Source organism: Aethalodelphis obliquidens, unplaced genomic scaffold (genome assembly GCF_003676395.1).
Source record: "Aethalodelphis obliquidens isolate GAN/ISIS:26980383/991018 unplaced genomic scaffold, ASM367639v1 scaffold11, whole genome shotgun sequence".
Lineage (NCBI taxonomy): Eukaryota > Metazoa > Chordata > Mammalia > Artiodactyla > Delphinidae > Aethalodelphis > Aethalodelphis obliquidens.
Window position 1 is genome coordinate 26,302,759 of NW_020837955.1, and position 19,016 is coordinate 26,321,774.

At 49.7% G+C, this 19,016-nt stretch overlaps 1 long non-coding RNA gene across 3 annotated transcripts; it reads left to right on the forward strand.

The window, feature by feature from the left end:
• The first annotated feature begins 2,566 nt into the window (after positions 1-2,566).
• Positions 2,567-18,617, forward strand: LOC113623405 (uncharacterized). Of its 3 annotated transcripts, XR_003433920.1 has the most exons (6): positions 2,568-2,813; positions 3,194-3,269; positions 3,424-4,199; positions 6,939-7,103; positions 7,215-7,406; positions 17,737-18,617. It is a non-coding gene; the product is annotated as an uncharacterized LOC113623405 (long non-coding RNA). The 3 variants fall into 3 exon arrangements; XR_003433918.1 differs by having other exon boundaries at positions 2,567-2,813; positions 6,939-7,406; XR_003433919.1 differs by lacking the exons at positions 6,939-7,103; positions 7,215-7,406 and having other exon boundaries at positions 2,575-2,813.
• The last annotated feature ends 399 nt before the right edge of the window (positions 18,618-19,016 follow it).

Sequence of the window (19,016 nt, forward strand, 5' to 3'; positions counted from 1 at the left end):
CGAGATGGCCAGGAACCCAGTCAGTACATCTTGTGGCACTCCAGGCTATCATCAGGTTGGGTTTGCAGCTGAAGCCTCAGGTTTGCCATCCTGGAGTGCCTTCCGAATCTGCCTGAGTGATACCTTCTTCTGGTTTTGAAGTTTCTGCCAAGGAGGAATGTTGCTGGAATGCAGCCTCTACTGACACCTGGGCTGCTGGTCCTCAGCTGTGAGGCTGACCCAGCTGGCTCACCCATCGGATGCTGCGGCTTGCCAGGTACGGACCAGGGGCCCTCTGGTGAACCAGCCACACTCTCCCAATGAGCATGTCTCCAAGACAGGCAGCCCAGTTAAGGACACAGTCTGTGGCTAGAATGATTACAACAACAACAAAAATGAACAATGGTAGCTAGTCTCTTAAAGCATGTCCCATAGACTAGGCTCTGAGCCAATCACAACCCATGCAGGGTCTAATCTCATCATCTCAGACAACCCAATCAGATATTAATATCCCCATTTTACAGATGAGAAAACTGAGGTCCTAAAATTGGGAAAACTTGGGAATTCCCTGTTGGTCCAGTGGTTAGGACTCTGCACTTTCACTGCCGTGGGCCCAGGTTCCATCCCTGGTCAGGGAACTAAGGTCCCACAAGCCGTGTGGCACGGCCAAAAAAAAAAAAAAAAATGGGGGGGGAAACTTGCCCAAGGCCACACAGGGGTGGAGCCAGTGTGCCTGGCAGCCCAGAGCCTGCTCTAACCACTGTGCTTGGTTGCCTCATGGAAATGGAGTGAGACTGATTCTGAGCCCACACAGAGGTTTGGGACACAGGTTTAATCAGCACAAATGACTGAGTGTGTTTGAGCAATGCTGCCAGCGACCAGCAGAGGGATTCCCCTCCACCAGGGCCCCAGGTGGAAAAACAAAGGGGAGGGAATGGACCACTCCTTGCCTCCCCCTCCCAGCCTCCCCATTCCAACCCATTTTCCTCTCCCACATGTTTTCCAACCACCCTCCCATCATCTCCCAAAATCTACCAGGAATGAGGAGAGAGATATTTGAGCATCTACAGCATGTCAGTTTCTCTTCAAAACACATCTATTCCTCATCCAGCCCTTTGAGGGTGGGTATCATTCTTCCCATTTTATAGATGGAGAAGCTGAGGCTCTGAGAAGGCAAGTGCCTTGCTCAAGATCACTTTGATGTCCGAACTGGGCTTGAGACAAAGCTAATCTGATCTAGAGCCTGAGCTTGGTAGACCACACCAGGAAAAAAAGAGACTCCCTCAGAAGTAGCAGAAACAACTTCAGAAGTTTGGAGAGCAGGGCGAAGCCTGACTGAGAAGGAGGGGACGGCCAAGGAGAGATGTGACCTCCCCTGCTCATGTCAGCTCATCAGCTCCCTGCCGAAAAGGAGGACACCGGTCCTCCAGCACCAGGCGTCTGTTTGCAGGCTAAGCCACCCGTCGCCACCTCCCCCGTGATACACCTTGCACAAGGCATAGGGAAGCAACAGACCAAGGGGCTAGACTTCTGAATGCTGCCTCCCATAGGCTGCTCATTAAGCCAGGGGACGCTCAACCTCCTAGGGCCTTGGATTGTACTCAGCCGTCCACCAGGCTCCCTAGCGGCTCACCCAGCAGGCCAGAGGTTCCCATGCCAAGGAGCTGGGTTGGGCTCTGTGACTTCCTTTTAGGAAGATGCCTTCCTTGGGGCCCCCCACACCACAGGCACTGATGTATTGGCCTTGCCGCCTCTCACTGTAAAAACAGAGGTGGGCAGGGGCAGACCTACTGCACAGGGCTTGAGAAACTTCAAGGAAGCGCACTTAGCCATGGAGCCAGGTGGCCATGGGTGAAATCCCACACCTCCTCTCATCCATCGGGTGACCCTGGGCAAGCTCCCCAGGCCTCGCTAAGCCTCAGCGTTCACGTTGGAAAAAGGCATCAATAATACCCATCCATAGTTTTGGTTGAATCAGGAAATTTACATAAGCATCTATCCCAATGCCTGGCACAAAGTAGGGACCCTTTAAGTTAAAGCCTTTAATTTTTATTATAATACTAAATGTCTTCAAGGTTCATGCCATTGGAAAGAAGAGAACCTGAATAATCCCAAATGATAGAGCAACAAAAGCCACTGACTGAAATGTTCTCTGTGACTAAGAACCAAAGGATAGTTATTTAGTCTGGAAGTAAGAAGACGGTGATGTGAGGAGAGGAGCCACAACAGGCCCATCTCAGGTACTGTTCTTGTGCCATAGTGTGTGTATGTGTTTGTGTGACTGAGACAGAAGGGGAGGGGACACACATTCAATAGACTAAAATTTAGCCCCCACCCTCAAGCCATTTGCACAGAACTGGAATACAAAGAAAAAAAAAGGTGTTAAAATTGACATCCACGAGACAGAAGTGCTGTAGGGATACAGAGAAGGGAGAGTTCACGTCCCACTCAGGTGGGGTCCTGGGTGATTTGCCATGTGTGCTGGATGAGTTGCTCTTTGAAGAGACTTTGGAGATTGGATAGGGTTTCAACAGGTGGCAGTGGGGGTGGGGGGAGGGGCCAAAGAGGATTGCTGAGAAAACACGGAACAGGGGAAAACAGAGTGTGCTCAGTGAATCTCAGGTAATACAGGAAAAATACCTAATATCAAAATATTCTTACTAGTTACCTCTGTGTGGTGGAATTGATTTTTATTTATTTATTTTTGTACCTTTTGGAATACTCTAAAATCTCTATCGTAAGCATGGATGATTTTCATCTTCAAGAAAAAAATCGTTTTAAAATTCAGCATCAATAACAAAATCAGCAAAAAGACAGATCCTTTGAGGCTACAGGTAAGGAAGTGAGAATTTTTGAAATTCCAGGAAAGGTGGCAATGGAGAAGGGGGCTGGTGTCCTACTGGGACCCCAACTTCAGCACTACTGACATTTCCGGCTGGATCACTCTCTGTCCTGTGCTGGTGGCATCCTGGACTCTACCCACTAGATGTTCCCTGCCTTTCCTCCTGCCCCAGATGTAACAACCAAAAATGTCTCCAGACATTTGCCAAATATCCCCAAGGGGCAAAATGGCCCTGGGTGAGAGCCCTCACTTTAAGCCCTGGAATCCTGAACATGAAGGACAAGTCATCCTTCCATAGTTCCCCACAGGAACAAGGAGTGGGATCTCCTTCACTGTGTCTTTCTCTCCTGAAATGCTTCCTTCTTTCATCAGTCCCACCCCAGACCAGGAGGCAGAAAGCCTGAACTGAGGTCTCAAGTCTTAACACCACCTGGCTACACGACCTTGGGTGAGTTGAGTGGCCACTCTGTGCCTCAGTTTGCTTATCTGTGAAATGGGTACTCTAGATGAGCTCTAAGATTCTAGGAGCCCCTGTGTCAATGCCCCTCCCCTTTACTTTGTAAGTGAAGAAAATGACATTTGGAAATGTCGTTTTGCTCAAGGTCACACACCTAACCACTGGCAAGGCCGTTACTAAAACGCAGCTCCCCTGATTTCTGCATGTGCCCCCTTCCTCCTCATACTCTTCCTTCCGTGCCCTCCGTGGATTAGAAGCATTGCTTCCTTGCGCCAAAGATAAGAAAAATGGAGAGTGACTGGGCCAGCTCACGTACGTGTTCCATTAAGTGAGCAAGGCCACAGAGAAACCTGCACTCCTCAGTGCCAGTGACGTGACTTTCCGAATGAGCCAATGCTGCTTGCAGAAACACAGGGCTAATTGGCTCTTTCGAGGCAGCGGAGAATCTCGGGGTGATGCATTGTGCGCTATTCAATGGCGAGTTGCTGTGACAGGGGGCTGCAAATGCCACTCTGGGGATGTGTTAATGAAGGCTCAGCATGCACAACACAAGAGGCAATTATTCTGCTCGCCCTGGCACTGGCTCCTCCTGGAAGGAGAGCTGCTGACAGGGTTGGAAGGAGCTCAGTGGAAAGTTCACCGAGAAAGCCAGATGGAGAAAGAACAGGACTTGCTGTCTGGACCAGCCATCGGCAAACAGATGGTGCGCTTGTCCATCTGTGCTGCCCTTCTCCTGGAGGACATGAGGAGGAGGTGGCTCGGTGGGAGAAGAAAGGAGACTCAGCTGGTGGAGGGAAAGAGATCTGGGCTGCTTCCGGCCGCCTAGAAGCCTCCATCTCTGATAATAACTCTACAGCCTCTGGAGCTGCCTTCCCTCCTGGCCTGGAGATGCCATCCAGATGCCATCACATGGCCAAGCAGGTGAGTCAAGAGAGGAGGGAGCGAAGGCAGATCAGTCTGCAGACGGGTTGCATGGCGTTCACCTGCGGGGCAGACCCAGCTTCTTTCTCCCAGGCTCATGCAGGGGAAGGCTGTCCAGCAAAGAGGCTCTTCAAGGTGCTGGGAAGGGGAGTTTGTCACCTTCCTCTCCTGCTTGGGACCAGCCCTATTAGTGGAATTGTCCTGGCAAATGTGGTCCCCACCCCACACGGGTGGAGTCAGTTTAAAAATAACTGAGGGCAGTCGTGAAGGCCAGTCGAGTTGTCAGGGCTCAGGGTAAGTGGGTCCCACACATTTCCCAGGGCGATTTTGGGGACAGGGGCAGGTTTTGGAGTCTGAGGAGGGGCAGATGAGTCCCAGGTCTTAGCAACATCCTCCCCCTACCCTACCTGCTGGCATTTCCAGGACGAGAGGGATCGTTCTGCTCCACCGTGTCCCAAAGACCACCTGCTGCTGCCTCAGTGAGTCAGGAAGCCCTGCCTGGCTTGTCGTGTGTCACTTGGCATCATTCATATGCCTCGCTTCTCTATTTCTAAGTGTGCTTCAGAAGATGGCTACAGCACGTAACACTGCCACCCAGGAAATTACCAGCCCAAACTCGAGGGAAGCATCATCCCAGGCTAGTGAGCTGGTTGGAAGAGCAGTGCAGAGAGTGTGGGCAGGTCAACATGAGGTTTGCCGAAAGGGTCAGAAAGGAGCCTTCTGGGGGCAGCAGCTTCTCAATGATGGAGGGATTAGGGAAGTTGGAAGCTGAGGTGTCCTCGGGATAAGTGAGCCACCGTCCTGGCAAGAACTTGGGCTGAAATAATAGAAACACCAGCCCAGCCCTCCTGAGGACTCTCCTGTGGGCCTGGACAGCTCAGGCCTGGGGCTGGAAAGCTAACTGGTTAGGCTGTAACTAACAGGCAGAGGGAGAGGACAGCCAGCAGGGCCTGGGAGCCTCTGAAGGACGCCCTTGCTCACTGAAGCAACTCCAAACACCTTAGTGCCTCATGCACTGCCACTCGGGGCCCCCTTACCTCGGGGCCTCCACTAAGTGGGCAGGCAGCACAGTGCCAGGGGGTTCACACTGCGTGCATCAGAACCATCTGGAGAGATTGTCAAAATCACAGCTTCTGGGCCCCATTTATTCCCTGAGGTTCTGATCCCACAAACCAGGACAGGACCCAAGACTCTGCCTTTTTATCAGGCAACCTGGGAAATCCCCAGGCAGGTGGTTTCTAGACTCCACTGTGAGAACTCTGGGTTCAGGGCTTAAGAGCTCAGGTTCTGAAGCCAGACCAGAGCTCAAATCCCAGCTCTGCCACTCACCAGCTATAAGACCTCTGAGCCGCGGTGTCACCACCTATAGAGAAGGAAGGCCTGGAATGATGACAACACCGTCCTCGTGCAGTGAGGATTAAATGAGGTGATTGGTGTAAAGGCCCAACAGACGCCTGGAAGGCAGTGAGCACGCGTTAGCTCCTATTGCTGGTGACTCCCAGCTCTTCTCTGCTTCTCTCCCCACCATACACACAGGTGCTCAAGACACAATGACAGATGTTTGTGACTCTGACTCAAAGCCGTCCTGTTCTTTAGGGGAAATGATGCCAGGGCTTTGGAGGGTGACCTCTCCCCTGTTTGGAAAGCTAAGCCTCTTTGCCATCCCTGAGGGTGGACCCCATTTTTCTACTCCAAAGATGAATTAAAATCTTAGGTTTGGCCATTTCCGTGTGGAGCAAAGAGATAAAAGACTCTCTCCTAGCGCCTCCACCCAGCCAGAGCTGTGCTGGAAAAGCCTCTCTGACAGCTTGATGTCTTTTTTGGCTTCAAAAAGAAAACAGAAGTCAGCTTGTGAATAGTACCACCACTGCACTTGGAACCCAAGGGAGTGGGCAGGGCCAGACTGAGCAGACGCTGGTGCAGGAGCCCTGGGAGGAGGCTGAGGCTCTCCACATGGAGACTGTTGGCAGCTGAGCCCTCTCCAAGCCCTGGCCTTTAGGGCTGGGCTGCCTTCAGATGGATGTGCCCGCACCCCAGGGCACAGCCCAGGCCTCCTCTGCTGGGCTCCCTCCTCTCTGGCTGCTCCTTGCCTCCTGCCTCAAGAGCCCATGTTCTGGGCTCTTCTTTCCCTCTTAGGCCACTCACTCTTTGATAACCATGAACCTGGATCCAGAGGCAGCAGCTTGTGCACACCCCAGGGCTCCTTGGTCTTCCCCAGGGGCCAGGCCTGGCAGAGCTCAGCAGACCGAGGGCTCCGAAGCTGGTAGCCCTAGAAGTGGACCATTCCCTCAAGGATCAAGACATCAGGAGAGGCCACTGGACAGGGCAGGGGTCAAAGCAACCCAGGAAGGGATATCTGCTTACGAAGCTGCTCAGAATTACTATTTGGAAGCCAGACCTGCCAAGTTTTCTCAAAAGCCTCCCTCACCTTTCTCCCATGGGTCTATCCAGTCGAGTCTGAACTGTAAGACCTGGACATAGTTACAGAAGTTGACGAGCCTGCAGCTTAAAAGCAACCATCCCATCTGATGCCTGAAATTGTACCATTGGAGCTCTTCACCTCTCATAGGCTTTGGACACCATCTACCTCCACATGATAACACTGTAAACCCTTACTAGGGGGTGTGATGACACCTGTATGCCTTGCATACAATAAGCACTTTATAGCTGATAGATAATAGCAGAAGCAGTGAGTGGCAGTTATCATCGTTTTAACGCTTAATATCACCCAACTTCCAGTTCTTTGCAAAGGGTATTTTTGAAAAGAGGCAAAAGAAGAGAGCACTGGGCGTCTGCAAGAGAGAAGGAAAGGGCTCCTTAAAGTCTGCCGCAGAGCCTGCTAAACTGCATGGCCTCAGACAAGCCAGCCAAACACTCTGTGCCTCAGTTTGAAGATAAAACAAGGTCAGAGCTTTCTACGGGGTTTGGAGCCATATTTACAGAATGGCAAGGGGGTCTGATGCATAACAACTTCTGTTGGTTGTCAGCACCCCGATTCTGCCATTGTCTCCACAGCCTATGGACACCAAGGAATGCTGTGCATGAACACTAACTGATCTCCAGCTACACACGGCGGGCAGGGAGGCTCTGTCCAGATTCTATGTCCCGCTAGCTTACAAGTCCCACCTCCTGCCAATGGCTGACGTCACACTCCACCTGCTGAGCTGGAAGAGAAACCGCAGAGGGAGGCATCTCACGGGCAGTGAGGTGGGTGGTTAAGAGCACAGGCTCTGGGGTCAGGTTTCAACTCCACCACTTACCAGTGGTGCGACCTTGGGCAAGTTCCTTACCATCTCTGAACCTCAGTTTCCTCCTCTGTAAAATGGGGACCCAAGCTGGGCTGGGGTGGAATTCACCCAGAGCCTGCCTGGAAAGCGCTTAGCTCAGACCTGACATGGTGGGAGGAAAAACCTTAATGTTTGTTGCCGCCCCATCTGCCTCCTCTCTCCTGTCTCCAGTTTCACGTTTTATTTATTCCTTTATGGGAAGAGAGAGGAGACCACTTCTAAAAGACATTCAGGAAAAGAGACTCGATTTCTCAGCGTTTCATGGAGCACACTGAGAGGCTCCTGGGAGCAGGAAGCAATGAGGGTGTCTCTCCTTCAAAGGCTGTCCTTGGTGACCTCTTTTCTTGTCCCCGAGGGAGGACCCTAGGGTAGTGGCATGACGCCTGTGTCATCACTGGTCCTGCAGAGCTGAGTATTCTTCCCGACCCTGGGCTGACTCACATCCACAGGCAGGAGCTGTGCCCCGGAGACAGCTGCCCTTTCAGAGAAAAGCCCCTCCTGGTGTGGGGAAAGGGGAAATAGAAACTCACTGACCTTTACTTAGAAACTCCCTGTCTACTGTGTCATTAGTTATTTCATGTCTCTCTCCCCTCTGGGCTCCTGAGGCCCCCCTTGCTCACCCTCTTAGTGCTCAGGACAGTGGTTACTCCAGTCAGTGTATGTTGGAAAAAGTAAATGGACTGATGGATCAATAAATGAATGCGTGGAGGGAGAATTATGGTGCCACCCTTGCCCTGAGCAACTCACAGCCCAGCTGAGAGGTTGAGATACACCCAAAACAGTTTGCAAGTGCAGAAAACAATCTTTGCTTAAACATCACATTGAAGGTGCAATTTGTAGAGTCCAGTGCTCTGGGGAGGCCAGTGAGAATGAGCCTCACAGACCTCCAGCTATGGAAAGTGTACTTAGCTGGGGGCTCCAGCTGCTGTGTTCTGAAATGCATCACTGCTGAGGCCACGCTTCCTGCAGGCTGCACTCAGCCAGAGACAGGGCGGCAGGGGTGCAGCGCAGGCCGTTCCTGGGAGACGATGGACTCCTGTGACTGCTAGCTTTGGCCAAGGACACCCAACAGCCTTGCCAGGTTTTCCTTAAATAGTCAGGGTTGCTTTCACCCAACCTCCCTTCCCTTTATCCTTCACTCGGAGTAAGACTTGCATTGAGGTTGGACTGACTTCTTACCGAACAAAAGAAAGAGCAGACTCCTCTCTCCTCCGCAGCACCAGAATGCCTTGTGCTGCCTGTGTTCTAGAAGCCATTACACTTTACTGCTACAGAAATAGTTACTCATTTATGTCTGCTGTTTGCTTCTTGGAGGAGGTCTTATTTTGGAGACCCCCAAAATCCGGTTAATAGTGTCCAAAGAAGAAATTAATGGAATGAACACACCCATGGCTGAGGGACAAGCTGGCCATGAGGATATGGCTCAGTTAGTTACCACAACTGAGAGGTGGCTCCTGGTGAAGGGTGGGGATAAGCATGTGTAGTTTGTACAACACTCAGAGAAAGATCTGGCTGCATCCTGGCACCATGGTCAGCTCCTTTCTTTCCAGCTACGTTCTGTGGTCTCACAAGGAACTTCTATCTGAGGCTATCTCATAGGTTTCAAAGTCCTGCCACACACATGATTTTGTGGGAGCCACTCAACTCTGTGGCATGGAGAGCTTAACTATTATTCCCAATTTTACAGCCTGTAGTTTTAGCCTGCCCTCATCCAGCACTTCTGCTGGTGACAGCGCCTTGATTTTGCTTTGAGGAATACCCCCTCTCCATTGGATTGTCTTGTGGGACTGTCCACCAAAGTGCCCCACCCTTTCCTGGCCAATGGATGTTCACATGATTTGATAAGGCCACTCAGACACTCTTCCTAAAATTTGACTCTTGCATGAAGAGATACCATAATTAAAAACAGTTGGGGCTTATGCTATGATCCAGCAATTCCGCTGCCCTCTTGTGTCTGATCCCTGGAGATCAGACAGGGATCTTCCTGTCCCTTCAACCAGTAGAACCTAGTTTCTGAAGATTCTCTATGCTAAGAAGTAGGAAAGGGGTGGGCCCCAGGGAGGAAACCCCCCCAGTCCCATAGAGGGACAGTCAGGAGACTATCATTCTCAGCTAGAGACCCCAACCATGGCAGGGTCACCTAGGCTGTCTGTACCCCGATGTCTTGGTCATTCCACATTTACTAAGCTCTTGCCAAGAACAGCAAGATGAGCAGAACATGGTTCCACCCTCCAGGAGTTCTGCAGGGATGTCCCTGGTGCCCGTCCCACACCCCTCACCCCCCTGGGCTGCTTTCAGCCACAGGTGCATTGGACAGTACCTGGCAAGCCCAACAGCATCACAGCTTGCCTCCCTACTGCCTGCCCCAGGGCTCTCTCCCACCTGCGGGCACCTGCTGGGTCTGCAAGACAGGGTAGGCTGGCAATGAGCAGAATTTCATTCCCCCAGAGTAACTAACCACCAGTGGAGGATGGAGCCAGTGGGTAAATGCAGGGCCTCCTTCCCCGGGGCGGACAGTTCTGGCTGGCCTTCTGAAGACATCTCAGGTGGTTCCAGGGAGCTGAGCCCCCAGTTCCCACAGAGGACCACCTTGATCACACACCCCCTCCTTCCCATGCCCCTTTCCCCATCCCTTACCCCCAGGATCACCTTCGGCTAAATTACCTGCACCCAAGTCCTTACTTAGGCTCGATTTGGGTGGAAACTAAGGTAGGCTCCTCATGTGTTATCCAGGTGATGGATCCTGAAATCAAGATTGAAGTGGGGTGCGGCGAAGCGCGAGGACGAAGCACCAGCTGCCTGGGGACAGGAAATGTCACCCAGTGGTGGTGACATTTGGTTTGAGGGTTGAAGGATGAGAAAGAGTTGGTCAGCAGACACTGGCTAGAAAGCTTTCTTCCAGACAGGGGGGCAGCCCACACAGAGGCCCAGATGCGAGAGGGAACATGAGACACCTTGGAAAATTTCAACCCGCTGGAGTCCAGGGTGCCAGTGAGGGGGTTGTGCAGCACAGAGTGGGGGGAGGGTCCACCGTGGTAATGGACGAGAAGCACACATGTAACAACCACAGGTACGTGAGGGCCTACAGCCAGGTCTTTCCAGTCCACTGGGGCCCCCAGAGCTGGCAGGAGAGGCCAGTGGACTGGGGCTGGCAGCTGGCTGTACGCTGGATCCTGTAGCCGGGACACAGGGCAGCCTCCCTGACTTCCAGCAGCGAAGAGGAGGGTGGAGAAGGGCACGACTTGAACGCCGGGGCAGCTTCACTCTGCAAAGCTCTTGTGGGCAATCACCCCGAGGCCCTTTCCCAGCAACGCCCTCCAGCAGCTCAGGCCTCTTCCTTCATCCCCTCCCCAGCCAGATGGGCCCAGATGGCCAGCCTCCCACACCTGCCACCTGCCAACTCACCACTACAGAAGGCTCCTTGGAAGGTACCCCCTCCCTTAAAAGGAGCAGCCTACAGTGCTCTTCTTCCTCAAAGGATATCTGACCTGATGCTTAGCCCTGTTTCGTGATGTTTGTATGGTTTTTAAGATAACACAGAGGGGCCTAGTAGGGTTTTAGATTGCCTTTTTGTATTCTTATAAGAAACTGCTTAAAAGATGCTCAACATCTGATGATTATCAGGAAAATGCAAATTAAAACCACAATGAGGCATCACCTCACACCTGTCAGAATGGCCGTCATCAAAAAGAACACAAATAACAAATGATGGCGAGGATGTGGAGAAAAGGGAACCCTCCTACAATGTTGGCGGAAGTGTAAACTGGTGCAGCCACTGTAGAAAAAAAGTATGGAGGTTTCTCAGAAAACTATAAATAGAACTACCATATGACCCAGCAATTCCACCCCTGGTTACCTATCTGAAAAAAACAAGAACACTAATTTGAAAAGATACATGCACTTCCGTGTTCATAGTAACCTTATTTACAATTGCCAAGATATGGAAGCAAACTGAATGGCCATCAACAGATGTGGCACGTATATACAATGGAATACTACTCAGCCATAAAAAGAACGAAATTTTGCCATTTGCAGAGACATGGACGGACTTGGAGGGCATTATGCTAAAAGAAATAAGTCAGACAGAGAAAGACAAATATTGTATGATATCACTTACATGTGGAATCTAAAAAATACTACAAACTAGTGAATATAACAAAAAAAGAAGCAGACTCACGGATACAGAGAACAAACTAGTAGTTACTGGTGGGGGGGAGGGGCAATACAAGGATAGAGCAGTAAGAGGTACAAACTATTAGGTATAAAATAATTTACAAGGAGGGAATTTCCTGGCAGTCCAGGGGTTAGGACTCTGAGCTTCCACTGCAGGGGGGATGGGTTCGATCCCTGGTCGGGGAACTAAGATCCTGCATGCTTCGAGGCATGGCCCAAAGAAAAAATCTGTAAGGATATATTGTAAACAGGGAATATAGCCAATATTTTGTAATAACTATAAATGGAGTACAACCTTTAAAAATTGTGAATCACTATATTGTATACCTGTAACTTATGTAATATTGTACAGCAACTATACTTCAATTTAAACAAACAAACAAACAAACTGCTTTATGGGGGCTTGCTATCTGGAGACGTCACCTGGCTTGATCTTTCACGGACAGATAGGGATCGGCCACGGAGCTCAGGAAGGACGGAGGGAGCTGCAGGCCTCTGCTTCCCACCCACACCAACCCAGAGCTGGGACACAGGGTCTACCATTGTGGGGAGTCCTCATGTAGGTCCGCCCGCAGCTTCCGTGGGAGCTGGTGTTTCCTCTGCTCTAGACCCTACAGGCTGCCTGTGGCCCAAGGGCCCCAGCCTGACAGATCTGCACACGGACAGCCTCTCCCTGGAGCGAGAGCACAGACGATCGCCCCAGCACAGCAGCTATAACTTCCATTTAGCATTTAGTCTAAGCCAGGCCCTGTACTAAGCACTTTACGTGTGTTAGATCATTTCATCCTTATGCTACTTATTATCCTCCTTTTGCAAATCAGGAAATTGAGGCACAGAGAGGTTAAGTAGGGAGCTCAAGATCACACAGCTAGCAAGTGGTGGAAAGGAGTCCTTAGGTCCTGTGAACCCAGGACAGCAAGTTGGATGTTCCCATAACTGGTGGTTCTACAGCCTGTGTGGAGGGAAGGAGCGGGGGAGGGAAGGAGGAGACACACAGGTGAGTGAAGGCAGGTGAGGGAAGAGGGATGTAAGCAAAGTAGTCAAACGATAACGCTAGGGGCATTCACTGAGCACTTAGTGGGTCCTGGGCCAGGTGCTTTACCTGTACTTTCTCACCAACACCTTGATGAGGTAGGTACCACTGATGCCATCATTAGGAAAGATCCTCCCTCCCCCCCTCCCTTCTTTTCTTCCCTCAGTTCTCACAGGGCAGTTGCCCCCAAACTGTGGTCCAGATGCCCAACAAGAGGGGCCCTGCTCTGGCCTGAGTCCACTATAAAGAGACTTCCCGCTGGCTGTGCTCCTGGGAGGCCTCAGGTGCCCGAGGCCCAGGCACACGTGCCAAGCACCTCCCTCATCCATCTGTACTCTCTCCTTTCTCTGGACCAGCTGCCCTCCCAGCCCCACAGCTGCTGGTGACTTCCCCAGTTCCTCCCAGGCAAGCTCTCAAGCCCGTGCACTGCTCACCCAGCACCCCCATAAGCTCCTACCCCACCTGCCCGGCCTGCCCACCAGTCAGGGGAAGGCACACACCCCTCTCTTCATCAGACTGGCCGCACAGACTTGAGAGCGAGCGGGAAGTTAGTTACCGAGTTGCTGCTCAGCCTTGCGTCTAGCACGTGTCCCTGGGGGGCAGGCTCTGTTCAGGCTTCGTTCAAGGTCTTGGCCGATGGACTGGAGAGACCTACGGCTCCAGCAACACCATGACCCCCACCCCTGCCCTCCTCCCCAGGGCTCAGCATCCAGTGTCCATCCAGGAAGTTTGTCCTTCCTTTCCAGGCAACCTGGCCTTGGCCAGGGAGCATCCCGGAGTGTGATTTCCGTCCAGCTTTGTCCCATGACTGCTGAGCCATGGAAACGCTACCCTCTGCTCCCTTCCAGCCCCCTTCTGTCCCTTCCTCCCTCTCTCCTCTGTCCCTCCCACTCTCTGGAAGGGAGGAGAAGGCCTGTCACCAGGTCCCACAGTTGATTAATAGCCCAGCTTTCACTGATAATTCCACCCCTGAGAGCTGCAGCTCAAAGCTTTGAGTAAACATAGTGATTTTCCTTAAATAAACATCCTCCCCACAAAGCAAAGTTGGTGACCAGGCCAGCCGACCCTGCAACTGTTTTCACCTCCTGGTTCCCTCAGCTCTCCCCAACTCGCCATCACTCACGTGTGGGAACGGTTTGGGGATCGATTCCCAATAGGCCCCCAGCTCTCACTCTGCTTCTGCTACAGCCTTCTAGATCCTCTCTTCCACCCAAGGAAGCTCGCCTTCCCCAAGACCACACCCCTACCTGCCACCTGCAATTCCTAGCTGTCAGTTCTATAGGCAGCTATCGCCTGTCCCTGCTACCACTGACCCTTTAAATGGCTCCAGTCACCAAACCCGACAAGGGGCAAAGGAACACAGACCAGCCTGCCGCTCCATGTGCTTCCATTTCCATCCGCTCTTCCTGGCTGTCCTCTTAGATCTCTTGGATTTGGGAGGCCAAACATTCCTGCTTCTCATCTCCCACCCTCCGTTCCATCCCCACCTTGTCTCTAGCATGTGTCTGGACCCACTTTCTCACAAACCTAGAAACACCAGGAATGATGGGGATGACATTTTCTGTAGCCTGGAGGAATGGGGCTCAGAGTCAGAAATTAATTCTACTTCTAAAAAAATGACTTCTGAGTTAGTGCCCCGAGGTTTATACCCATAATGACTAGAAGACTTGAAGTTAGCAGAGTATTCCACTTTATTTACTGTCTTCTTGCTGGGCCTTTGCACATGCTGTTCCCTCTGCCTAGAAACAGTCCTTAATTCCCACTCAGTCTGTTTGATGAATCCCATTGGTCCTTTAAAACCAGGCTCAGATGGTGCCTTCTCTCTTGGAAACCTCCCCACAGAGGTTTAACTACCCATACCCTGCTTCCCTTTCTGTGTGTTGCTTACATCCATACTGTTGTATATTTCTCTTTATTTCTTTTTATTGAGATATAATTCACACACAATGACGGTCACTCTTTTGAAATGTACAATTCAGTGCTTTTAGCACATTTACAAAACTGTGCAACCATCACTGCTAAGTCCAGAATATTTTCATTACCCCACGACAAACCCCACACCCACTAGCAGTCACTTCCCTTTCTCTGCTCTCCCCAGTCCCTGGCAACCATTAATCTACTTTCTCTCCTATGGAGTTGCCTATTCTGGACATTTCATATACGTAAGTGGGATCATACAATATGTGGCCTTTTGTGTCTAGCCTCTTTCACTTAGCATAATGTTTTCAAGGATCATCCATGTTGTAGCATATATCCAGTACTTTTTTTTAAGATGACGATATATTTTATCATTTGACCAAGCTATTTTTCAAAATAAGATAGTTATTACACAATAGAAAAACAATAGCTTCTTATTCAAACTGAATTACTCTAGATTTATTTAGCAAGTCATAGGTATATACTAAACAAATTGAGGATCAAGTTTAAATAAATTTTATATCTATCTCACACTTTTTAATCCATTCTCACTGAGATGATTCAATCAGTTTCCATATAGTTTTTTTCACTGTATGTAAAGATTGGCAGAATTACAAATAAGCATTACAATTTTAATTCACAGAAAATATTTACAATCTGAAGAGACCAGAATCTGTTTCGAATATGTGCTCTTGTTTTTGTAAATATTAGTTCACCATCACATTTTCCCATGTGTTTCTGTACCCACCTTTTCTTGGAACTTAAGGGCAGGAAATGATAGAGGAAGGCAGGACAAGAAGGCTTCAAAGACTTTTTTTAAAAGATTGCATTTCCTAGGACTAATAAAATGGATGACTTCCACTGTACCTCTTTGGTCATAAGAGGAATAGGAGGAATAATGAATTCTCAGCATATTTATCAACTTCACTTAACATCATCAGAATGAAGGGTTTATGTGAAAGATTCATTTAAAAAAATAAAATGTCATCTTCCTAGATAATCCTCTAATATTCCTAGCGCTCTCACTTATTTATCTTTGTGGGTTATTGTTTCTTTTAAATCAACTGGAAGTATATAAAAAAGAATACAATGGAAAGATGACATGTGTTAAAAAAAAATAGAAATTGGATAAACAGGAATTCCCTGGTGGTTCTGTGGTTAGGACTCTATGCTTCCAGTACAGGCGGCACGAGTTCGATCCCTGGTCAGGGAACTAGGATCCCGCATGCCATGTGGCACAGCCAAAAAGAAACAAAAAAAGAAATTAGATAAACAGATATTGTAAGTATTAAACCCCATTTTTATGGAGAAAAAGAGAATACATTTTCAATTTAAAGTCTTAGGGTCTGTTTCTTTTCAGAAATTTCCCTTACTCATAATGTTCACTTCATGCTTTTATAATTTTCATTTTTAAGAAATGAATTGCTTTACATTCCCCCACACAGAAAAAAATGAAAACTTACTACACTGAAATGCTTCACTATTACCAGTTGAACGCACTCCGTTCATTTTTATGGCTAAATAATATTCCACTGTGTGGACATACCATATATTACTTATTCATTCATCATTTGATCAACATTTGGGTTGTTTTCACTTTGGGGTTATTCTGGATAATGCTGCTAAGAACATTTGTGTACAAGTTTTTGTGTGAACATATGTTTTCAGTTCTTTTGGGTATATACCTAGGAGTGGAATTGCTGGATCATATAGTAATTCTATATTTAACATTTTGAGGAACTGCCAAACTATTCCAAACTGGCTGCACCATTTTGCATTCCCACCAGCAGTGTATGAGGGTTCTAATTTCTCCACACCCTTCCAGCGCTTGTTATTATCTGCCTTTTAGATTATAGTCATCCTACTGGGTATGAAGTAGTACCCCATTGTGGTTTTGATTTGCATTTCTCTAATGACTAATGGTGTTGAGCATCTTTTTCTGTGCTTATTGGCCATTTGCACATCTTCTTTGGAGAAATGTCTATTCAAGTCCTTTGCCCATTTTTTAGTTGAGTTATACGTCTTTTTATTTTTGAGCTGTATGTGTACACATTTCTACCAGTGCATTTACTATGCTGTTCTGTAATTTTATGTTTTACATGTCTGAGTTCCCTACTAGACTGTGGCCAAATGCGGGCAGGGCCTGGGTCTGATTCAAATGCATCCCCTCCTCATGGGCACAGTGCAGGGCGTATGTGATGAGCTCTCGGTAAGTGCTTCAGGACTGGTGACCCAAGCTCTTCAGGAAGTTGTCGTGGTCTCCGTCAAGGTTCTTCCTTCTCAAAGTACTGACCCTTCTCGACAGAGGCCCGTGGTGGCTCTGGGGTCCTTTCTTGGAAAGTGAGGTGGAGCTCAGTGGTCTGAGTTCTGGGATACACTGCAACACTGCATAGGGAAGGGCCCCACCCAACACTTAGCCTTCTCTGCCCGCTCTCTTTGGTAGAGGTGATGGGGAGAAGAAATGGTTGCTTTTGAGACGGGGTTAATGCAGCTCAGGTCGAATTTTAAATAAAGGAAGGAAATCTCCACCTCTGTTTGTGACACATAGATCCCAAGATACATTGGTCTTGAGGGCACATCTCAAGTCCCTTCTTCATGGACTTGATGTGAGCAGGAAATGAAGCAATGGCTATTAGGACAGTACCCGGCACAGGCGTAGGCCCCCAGCCGTGGTAGATGCTGCTGTTAGGATGACTAGAGCTTTGGGTATTGTACAGGGAACTGATGTACTCCTTTTCCTTGCCTGCTTGGCTCCATTTTATTTGGGATCAACAGCTGAAGGACAAGTAACTGAAACAGGAGTAAAATAGATGTTTAATCAGCACCTTTTCATGTCAGGGGCTAGTGGGAGGGCACAGGAGTCTAAGAGAAGATACGGCTCTCAGGGAGTTGACCACAGAGTGGAGAAGTCAAGACAGAGCCCCAGGGAACCAGGAGACGAGAGGGTCCACTGGACCTGAATGACTACAGTCTTGGCCACTCAGGCACTTGAGCCTCCTGCCACACGTCAGGGACTGGGATTGATTCCGTGTAGTTCTGGGGGCAGAGCTGGTATCAGGAAACGAATGTTTCTCCCAGCTCTAGATCCTGTGCGACTCCCATGTGATAACAAGTGAGCCTCTTTCAGGTTTATCTCAGAAGCTGCCGGAGTGTGACAGGAAGGGCATTGACCTTGGAGGCCGCTGGACCGGGGTGTGACTGCCATCTGCACTGCCTGCTGCCCAGGCCCCTGGGCGGGTCATGTGGCGTCTCGGCACCTCAGCTTCTTCATCTGTATTGAACACACAGAGGAGCCTTTTCAAAGTGGGTAATGGTCACTCTAACTTTAAAAAAGAAAGTGTCTAAGACAGGAGGATAAGGGCTCTGGGAGTTCCCTGAGGGATCAGAGCCAGGCAGAGCCTGGGCTGGGCTGAGTGTTGAAGGCCCAGTGGGTCTGGTCGGGTGACCAGGGGTGGGGACTGTATCAGGGCAGGGGGTCCAGGGCGCCCTGTCGAGAAGTCATCCTCCAGTGGGTGGAGTTGAGTGATGTGCTGTGGCGCAGCTGAGAGTGAGATTGGAGAGACTGGTGGTGCCTGACCCCCGTTTCCTGATGGGGCCCAGGGCAGGGTTGTGGACAAATGCTGGCCACGGAGCGCCAACAACTGCAATAGAGTTCCACACAGCCATCCATCCCTTCATTTGCTCAGCAATACTCAAGGAGCATTTGTTAGTGCCCATGACATTCCAGACCAACGTCAGATGTGGGGACACAGCCGGAAAGAGATCCAAGTCCTGGTCTCCAGGAGAACACAGACTAAGAGGCCTCCTGTGGTTGGCCCAGGGCCCTCTTGTGAGCTCTGTGACCCGGAGCAAGTGACTCACGTTTTCTGGACTTCTACCTCATCAGTGGGGACAGTGACTGGACTTCCCCGTGGGGTTGATTAGAGGAGTAACGACGTGTGAGATTATGACGGAAAATATTTAGCACGCCCTGAGCACTAATAAATGGCAACATTTTATTGACGTTCATTCATGTGTGCTTGTAACCTTAAAAAGTAAATAGACGTTTTCCTAAAGAAACACTTCTGCATGTGCACAAAGAGGAATTTATGCTGAATTGTCTGTTACAGCCAAATACTGAAAACAGCCTAAGTGTCCAACAGTAGGGGAATGTTTAACGGTAGTGTGTGCATACTACGAGCCATGGCGCAGCAGTTCGGAAGAGTGAGGTAGCGCCTATGAACTGGTGTGGAAAGAGCTCCAAGAAATAGCACCAAATATAAAGGGCAGTTGCAAAGTAAGTACAGAATGGTTCTATTTCTGTACACCTACCAAAATAGATCTAAAGGAACCCACACAGAGTGATTTCATAATGGTTATCTCCTGGGGAGGAGATGTGGGTAAAGAGGGTGGCCCGAAGGGGGTTTC